Below are 9,288 nucleotides of genomic sequence, written 5' to 3' on the forward strand. Positions count from 1 at the left end.
TTCATGGAAGTTGTTTTCTTCTTTTTCATCAGAGTTGAAGTCGGTTAAGAGTGGAACTCCAACACAGTCCAATTCTTCCACTTAAACGCCTATGCCATGTACGAGGACAGGTGCAAGTAAAATTTTCCTGGATCTAATCAATTTTACTACTTCCAACAGTGAAGACCTTGAACTGGCTTGACTAGCTTCGGATGCTCAGCATAAAGGACAACCCCATCTCTAGCAATGTCTCGTAACCTTGAGTCCTCAGCCCAAATGGCAATGCCTGCTCCAAGTATCTTCAGCGAGATTTTGGATAGTCAATAACCCCATGAATTTCTTTTTCTTCAATATCAATAGATATGCTTCTTTAATTACTACAAACATGTAAAATAAATGGTTTTCTAGAGCAAATTTGTCATCTGATTGCTTGTTATACACCTAACAAAATGATTGGGCAAATTGTACTGTTCTTGTAAAGTGACGGTGCCATTCTCCAAGCGAGGTCCTTTAAGACTTGTTTAATAACTGTTCTGTCTACTCAAAATAGTTTTTCTTATTCTGTTTTTGGACAAGTTTTTGAGCATTGAAACGCGTTTAGGAGCTGTACAAAATTATTATTCATGAAATAGAAAAGTAATAGAAATGCATTTGATACAACTTAAATTTTTTTGTGACTAAAAATTTCTTCTAGTTTTTTTTAATAATTTAATGAGATATTTCTTTTACTCTTTTTTTTTCCTTCTCTTCTTCTTCCTTCTCTAGCTGCCAACCTAGACCCTCACTCGGTGATGGTGAGATGGCTTGTCGAGGTCGAGCCCCACCTAGCCAAGGCAAGGCCGACTTCACCAAGGGTTGGCGAGGCTCCGTTGAGGTTGCTAGACCTCGTCATTGGAGATTGCCAACCATTGCCAAGCCTAGCGACTAGTTAGAAGAGGAAGAAGAAGAAAAGAAAAAAAAAGAAAAGATAGAAGAAACTAGCTTGATTCTAGAATTGTTCTAGGAAACAAGTAAATTTGTTCATTTTTTTTTATTCCATTCCAAATCTATTCTTGAGAACAAAGTTTAGAGTAAATATATTATAGTAAGTATAATTTAGAATTTTTGATATCACAAAAATTCAGGATAAATGTATCATATTTAACTAAAAGGAGGAGGAAGCTTCTTCAAGATTATATTAGACCGGGAGTAGTTTGGCAAAGTGAAGTCCTTGCTTGAATGACCAAAGCCTCTGGCAGTTAAGCTCTCTCCTTTCGTAGTCAAACAAGACCTACAATCCAATAATAATAAAATATCATACTTATCCAAAATTTTAAGAAAATAAAAATAAAATCTTGCTTTCATCATGATTTGTTAAAGATACATAACTTATCTCACTTGAACAATTTTCTTCAAATGAAATTTTACATTATCACAACTTAATTAGTTTTTTTTTTGGTCGGTCCTACTCTACATCTATTCTACTCTCACTCTCAAGCTTTTATCCTACCGCCTTGCAAGGCGTGAGAGTCAAAAACCATACCTGAAACTAAATTGTCTTCACTCCAACCTCTTAAGAAGGTGAGATTCAAACCCCCCCACTACTTTAGAGTATGGACCTAAAGCCTATTTATTTTGGCTATTTAAGTAAACAAATACTTCTTTTGACTTTTTCAAAGGTAATTGCTTGAACTTTAAGAAATCATAAAAAAATTATAATTTGTAAATGCTACTTTCAAGGACTTTCTATAGCGTTCGGACAAGTAAAAGTTTAGTAGGCAGATCGGAACAAGAATATGTGCAAAGTACCTCAAAACAGCCTTATTTCAATGCACTTGACTTTACAAAGAGATAATATATATATATATATATATAAAGGAGATAAAAGTATATTTCATCTCAACTTTTATAAGAAATCTCTCTTTTACCCTTAATTAAGGTAAAAATGAAAACTATAGAAAATGGAAGGAAAATTAATTAACCAAAGTACACATAATAGACAAAACAATAGATATCAATAATAATTTTAAACAATGAGAATTTGTTAACATTCGATAAATATAGCTGCTTTAATGAACTAAACAAGATATTTTTAGAAAGAGAACAAATAAAAATGACAAAAATTAGCTAGTTGTTATGTATATTTATAGGATTAATTAAAGTAGAAAAAATATTGATTAACAAAAATATTTTAAAAAATTATAAAAGAAATGATGTCCTCAATCCATGAAGTGAAATAATTAATCCAAATCTAAGATATTTTTAGAGTGGACGTAGGCTTGGTCTAAACCGAACCACTATAAACTTTGCGTTTCAATTCTCTTTAATTTAATTCGTAGTCTTATATAACTGTTTACGTCTTTTACATCTTCGCCTATTATTCTCAAAAGACGAATTAAGTTGTTAAGTCTTGCAAAAACTTCTTTAACACCTATTCACCCCCTCTAGGTGTTTAACACATATTCACCCCCCTTTAAGTGTTTTTACTAGCCCTATCATCTCAAAGTTGAAGCAAGGGAACCTCTCGGTTACTACTTGCTTCAACTGTCTCTCGGCCCTCTAAAATGAGTTCAAGGTAGCCGAGGAGTAGCTCGAAGGGTTGGAGAAGACCCTTAAGCAATATAAGGAAATTAAAGAGAGAGAGAAAGTGACTTAGTTTCTTTTTACCCTCAAACGAGAGCTATGTACCTTTTCACTTGCAGATCCTCACCATGGAACCCGTCCCCCCGCTCGATTGCATATTCTAGCTAGCTGCCCAAGAATAAAATCAATGACTTGGGACTGTTGGACATGAGAAAGGAGGTGATGGTGTGGCCCCTATTGTGCCGACAAGGCTCTCGGGTCAATCTCACGGCGGCCTTTGGGTCAATCTCACGACGGCCTTCATGCACTGCAGCGAGCTGGTGGGTTAGGCAGCAACCCTAGATCAATGAATGAGGAAGAAGATAGAGAGAACTCTAGAAGCTACTATTTCAAGGGTCCCGATCAAAGGAATGGATGTGACAGCTCCTATTCCTTTCGAGTTGATGGTGGATATCAAAAGTATGGGATTTGACGGCTCTTATTCTTTTCGAGCCGACGGTGAAGATCACAAGACTGGGCACGGATCTAATGGCCCATATCTTCGCAAATCTGACGGCTCAGATCAATGGTGAGGATGTGCATCTGATGGTCCTTATTTAATCTCCCATGGGTTCGAATCAAATGGTCATCATAAAGCCACATCATCACAAAGAGGGAGAGGCCAAAATAAGGGTAAGTATTGCGAATATTGTCAACGTCCACATCACACCATTGAAACATGTTAGAAATTACATGGTAAGCCCACTAGCAAAGAAAAAAAAGGGAACGAATTTTCTGCTTATTAGGTATTAGCACAAGAAAATTACAAGGTTCATCAGCCAATTACTTAGGACTAATATCAACACATCATGAAGGCATTGAATCAGTTAAAGACAGTAGACAAAAATGCAAATTGTTTGTATAATTCATTATGCAAGAATAATGATATTTTAGTTGATGCATGGATTATTGACTCAAGTGCCAGTGACCACATAATTTGCAATGAATGTTTAGTTATAAGACACAATTCATCCATATCTGTTCACCTCCTAAATGGGAATATTACTGATGTCAAGATGATCGGTATTGTCTACCATAACCCAAACATTATCCTTAACAATGTTCTATTTATTCTAGAGTTTGAATTTAATCTCATACCTATTTCCAAAGTTTATGAGGACAATTCTTGTCGAGCTAATTTCAATTCTGAAAATTGTTCCTTTCAGAACCTTTCAACTGGGAAATTGATGGGTTTGGGTAGAGTAGAACAAGGATTGTATTTTTGGGTCAACTTTGCTAGAGATTTTAATCTATCTTCTTTAAATAAAGGCATATCTTGTAATGCAACTGCTAGTCATAAAATCTCTCTTTCTCATAAACGTCTAGGTCATAGTACTTGTTTTCCTTGTCCTTATTGTAAAATATGCCCTCTGGCAAAACAATCACAATCACCCTTTCCAACTAGTGTGTCTCGGGCCGCTAGTGTTTTCTCATTAATTCATGTGGACATATGGGTCCTTATCATACACCACATCGCAATGGGTCTCGGTTTCTTTCTTACCATTGGGTGTTTCTTATGTGGACAAAGAGTCAAACTCTTTCATATCTATCAAAATTATTGTCCATGATTAAAAATCAGTTTAATAAACATGTCCAAAGGATTCGCACAGATAAGGGAGTGAAATTTTCTCAACTAAGTACCAATCTTTCCTGTCCTCTCAAGGAATACTTCATGAGAGTTCTTGTACATATCCTCCCCAATGGAATGGAATTATCAAATGCAAACATCAACATCTTTTAGAAGTTGCTCATGCACTAAAATATCAAGCTTCAATTCTTAAGTCTTTTTGGGAAGATTGTGTGGTCACAACAATCTATTTAATAAATCATATGCCAACTAGAATACTAGAAGGATGCACCCCATTTGAAATGCTCTTCGAAAAGCAACCGGACATTGGTCATCTTCAAGTATTTGGTTGTTTTTCCTATGTAACAAATTTGCGACATCAACATAAATTGGATTCTGATGCTCTTCGGTGTATTTCTATGGGATACCCTACTCTACAGAAGGGGTTACTGAGTTATGGAGATGTCTACAGGACGTTTCTTTGTTAGCCGAGATGTTGTGTTCCACAAAGATATATTCCCATTTTAGGAAATGGCTTCTTTAGATGAGCCACCAATGCCGACATCAAATCATCAGCATTTCTTATCGAAGGAAGATATTTCTATGAAACCACAGTACATGAAGATTGCATCGAACCAACAAACCCCAAGCACGTGCCCTACGAGAACCTGTTTTGGATCCCCGAATATATTAACTAAGACTCTTGATTCTCCAATTTCAGCATCATGGCAAAACAACAACAGGTCTCCATCATTGTTGCAGCAATATCATATTGGCTCCCCATCACTAGCTACCGAACAATTACCGACAAACAAGCGTCGACGTTCGGGTGACAAGTTCACCCTCCCACATGGACCAAGGATTATATATATCCTACTTTGGAGACTATAGGTATGCAATAATCGATATCTTCATATGTTTCCTTCAGCGATTATCGCCATAATACATGTGCTGCATCAATCGAATTTTTGAAGAACATGAACCTTCTTCTTATGAGGAAGCAGCATGTGATATTCAATGGCAAAGGGCCATGAAGGAAGAATTAGTTGCTCTTATAGAGAATCATACTTGGGAAATTGTTCCCCAAGCTCTTCATAGAAAGCTAATTGGCTGCAAATATCTATACGAAATAAAATATAAAGCAGATGGTTCAATTGAGCAATATAAGGCTTGACCCGTCGTTAAAGGATTCATGCAATGCGAAGGTTTTGATTATCATGAGACCTTCTCTCCTATTGCTAAAGAAGTCACTATTTATTCTTTTCTTTTGTTCTTGCATTGCAAAATTGAGAGCTACACCAGATTGATGTCAACAATGTCTTTCTTCACGGTGATCTCAATGAGCAAATTTACATGGAACTTCCATAAGGATTACAAAGACAAGGGGAGTCTCGAATATGTTGTCTCCACAAATCCCTATATGACTTAAGTAGGCCTCTCAACAATGACATGCGAAGTTTACCGCAACACTTACAAATGCAGGTTTTCGACACTTCAAGCATGATAATATGGGTTATTCACATGGACAAAATGTACCTCATCAATCTACTTTTTAATTTATGTAATGATATACTTATTATGGGAAATGATAATGTTGCAATTCAAAAATTCAAAAGATAATTGCATTTGACCTTCCATATTAAAGACTTGGGACCTCCCAAATATTTTCTTGGGATTGAGATAGCTCGATCCAACGAGGGAATTTCCCTCAATTAGCACAAATTCATCCTGGAGATCATATCAGAAGTAGGATTATCATGATGCAAACCAGATGCTATACATTTTGAGCAAAATGTCAAATTGACAACATATGAATATGATGCAAGTTCTTCTTCTCCAATGGAAGACCCACTGCTCAAGGATCTATCGGGATATCAACAACTTGTTCGAAAATTGATTTATCTCACTATGACCAGGCTATATATATTATGCAGTATAAATACTTAGCCAATTTATGCATAATCCAAAGCAATCACATATGAATGCAGTACTAAAGGTTGTAAAGTATTTAAAGGGACGTCCAGGACTTGGAATTCTATTATCACATGAATGCAACATGGAGATAACGGCCTATTGTGACAGATATTGCTACATGCCCAATGACAAGGAGATCCATTGTCACGCCCCGACCCTCAGGCACGCACACATCCCTTACTTTTGGTCGATTTAAAAAAATGCGATATCCCAGGACTATGTATCGCCGACCCTTTCATTTATATATATGCACATGCGGAAGCAGTTATAATTCCCCAGACAATAAAGTAATGGGATAGAAAAGTAGGCCATACATTTTTCTTACTGAAAATTCACAACTACATCTTTTTACATGGAAACAAGGTCTGACAAGACAGGATAGGATTTCGATCCTCATCCGGGTCGTACTCAATGTCCTCCTCCACGTACTCCTCTTCGGGTTCCTCATCAGGGACCTCCTCATCAGATTCATGCTCCTTAGGCTCCTCATCCAGGTCCCGAAATGGTTATTCAATAACCACTGAGACCACGTCTCAGCAAGTTCTAGCTCCTAAGACCCAATTAGTAAACTAATATACCTTAGGGCTGCCTACGCACAACATGAGTCAGAGGACGTACCTTAGCCTCAGATTCCACCTGCATATTAGTACAGTTCGAATAGGCACACAAGCAATCACATCATAGATCGAAGCATCGATCTAATCGACTTAGTCGATTTCACATTAGGAAGACCACTCACGATCATCTCCCTTCAATCATTCAATTCACAACATCAAACTAAGGCAATGAATCGCATCAAATCACACTCAGATCGAATCATCGATCAATCGACCTAGTCGAATCATTTCTAGGTCATTCATCCCACATAAAGCAATTCCTTGGATTTAGTGGCTTTACGGTCCCACCCGACCCTCTCGAGAACTAGTGGCTTTACGGTCCCACCCGACCCTCTCAAGAACTAGTGGCTTTGCGGTCCCACCCGACCCTCTCGAGAACTAGTGGCTTTTCGGTCCCACCCGACCCTCTCAAGAACTAGTGGCTTTGCGGTCCCACCCGACCCTCTCGAGAACTAGTGGCTTTTCGGTCCCACCCGACCCTCTCAAGAACTAGTGGCTTTTCGGTCCCACCCGACCCTCTCGAGAACTAGTGGCTTTTCGGTCCCACCCGACCCTCTCAAGAACTAGTGGCTTTTCGGTCCCACCCGACCCTCTCGAGATGCCAAACTATGTCACCGAGCCACGTGCATTCTCCAGAAGACATACCGAGTCTCCGAGCCACGTGCATTCTCTAAGGCTATCTTTTCGCCAAGATGACATATCAAATCACCGAGCCACGTGTCTTTCCCAAGTGATATTCCAATTCATGGGCCACGTGCATCCTCAAGGTGATTTACCAACTCACTTTCGATACTAACAACCAATTCTCAATCACAAGGCCAAAATTGCATTATTTAATAACATACTTAAAAATGCACCATTAAATCAATTCGACACGAATTAAAGCTCAAATAAATAAACGGATTGCTCCATGACAATCAGCACGAAATTCCGGTCACCGGCCATCCCGGTTGAATTTCCGGAAAATAAATAATTAAATAATTAATTTCGAAAATTAAATAAATAAATACAATAAATTCAATTTAGCACAATATAAAGCTCAATTAAATAAACGGACTGCGCCATGATCATCAGCATAAAATCCCGGTCACTTTGGCCATCCCAGTTGAATTTCCGGAAATAAATAATTAAATAATTAATTTCGAAAATTAATATTTAATTCCTAAAAATACCACCTAGGCCCGAATCGCTTAATTAACACCCGATAAGGGACGGGAAAAATCCCAAGAAGCATCCAATAAATACTACAAGCAATTCTCTATCTAATTACACTAATCACACAACTAATATGCAAAGCAATTAACTAATAATCACTAATCAAATCTAATCTAACAACCTAATTACACTTAATTAACACTAATCAACCTTTAAGTATAATTAGCGCACTAAGAAGGCGTTAGTGAGTAAAACTCACTCAAAACGACGGGCTCGACGCGAGGGTCGACTTTCCTCAAAGCGGGCCAAGCATCCGGGCTCGGGAAGGCGGCCAAAACGGGGCAAAACCTCTGCGATACCCATTTTCGACTCTCGTGCACGGCTGGTTGAGGCGAAGGAGGGCGGATCCGGGCTGGTTGAGCTCGGGAATGGGCGGAGGAGCTGAACAAGACCAAGGCGAGTCTTCACGGTGGCCGAAGGTGGTCGGAGGAAGCTCCGGCGGGTCTTGCACGAGCTGGACAGAGGCGGAACGGGGTTGGACAGCAGCTGGGAACAGGCGAGCCGGGCGAGAGGGAGACCGAGCTGAGCGGAGCAGCGGCGGAGTGCACGGCGTCGCGCTGGCGGTGGTGCGGCAGCTCCGGTCCAGCAACGCCAGCTGCTGCCCTAACTCCGGTGTCTTCCCAGATCTGAGATCCCGAGCAGCAAACGGAGGGGAAGACAGAGGTGCCGACGGCGGCTGGAATGGGTGAGGGAGAGGCGGAGAGCGAGCGCGCACGGCCGAGGAGCAGCGACGGCGTGCGGCGTGAGGTGGCGACGACGGTCTTGGCTCCGGCACGGCCGTAGCCCTTCAACGCAACCGACCCTCGTTTTCGCTTCGCTTTGTTCGAACAAGAAGGGCGGAAGAGAGAGAGACGAAGCTGTGCACGGGCAGCAGGATGGCGAACGCAGCGACTCGGCTCCGGTTGCTTGTTGCATCGACGCCGAGAGGAATCGCTACTTCGGCCTGCTGGTTCGCTGATCTTCAGCTTCCATGGAGTCTTGAAGAAAAAGAAGAAGATGGGGGATGCATTCGGTCGACGGAGGGGAGAGGGAGAAGAAGAGAAAACCAATTTCTCATTTTCCTCTCACACTCTCTCTCTCTTAGGTCAGCCATACGTGGGCCACCATCAGCTGTCATCCACCCACATTTCTAGCCCAAAACTACCCCTTCTAGAAGCATTTAGGTAGGCCAAAGTTTGGGGTAGAGGTGGCATACGAATTTTGCCAAGGTTTCTCTCCAATTGGGCCTTAATTCCTCTTGAATTAAATCAAATTGACTCCCATAATTTCATTTAACACCTCGTCATTCCAATTGGTATTTTTCCTTACCAATATAGCCCACTTGCATCCCAATTC

Source organism: Eucalyptus grandis, chromosome 7 (genome assembly GCF_016545825.1).
Source record: "Eucalyptus grandis isolate ANBG69807.140 chromosome 7, ASM1654582v1, whole genome shotgun sequence".
In the NCBI taxonomy this organism is placed as follows: Eukaryota; Viridiplantae; Streptophyta; class Magnoliopsida; order Myrtales; family Myrtaceae; genus Eucalyptus; species Eucalyptus grandis.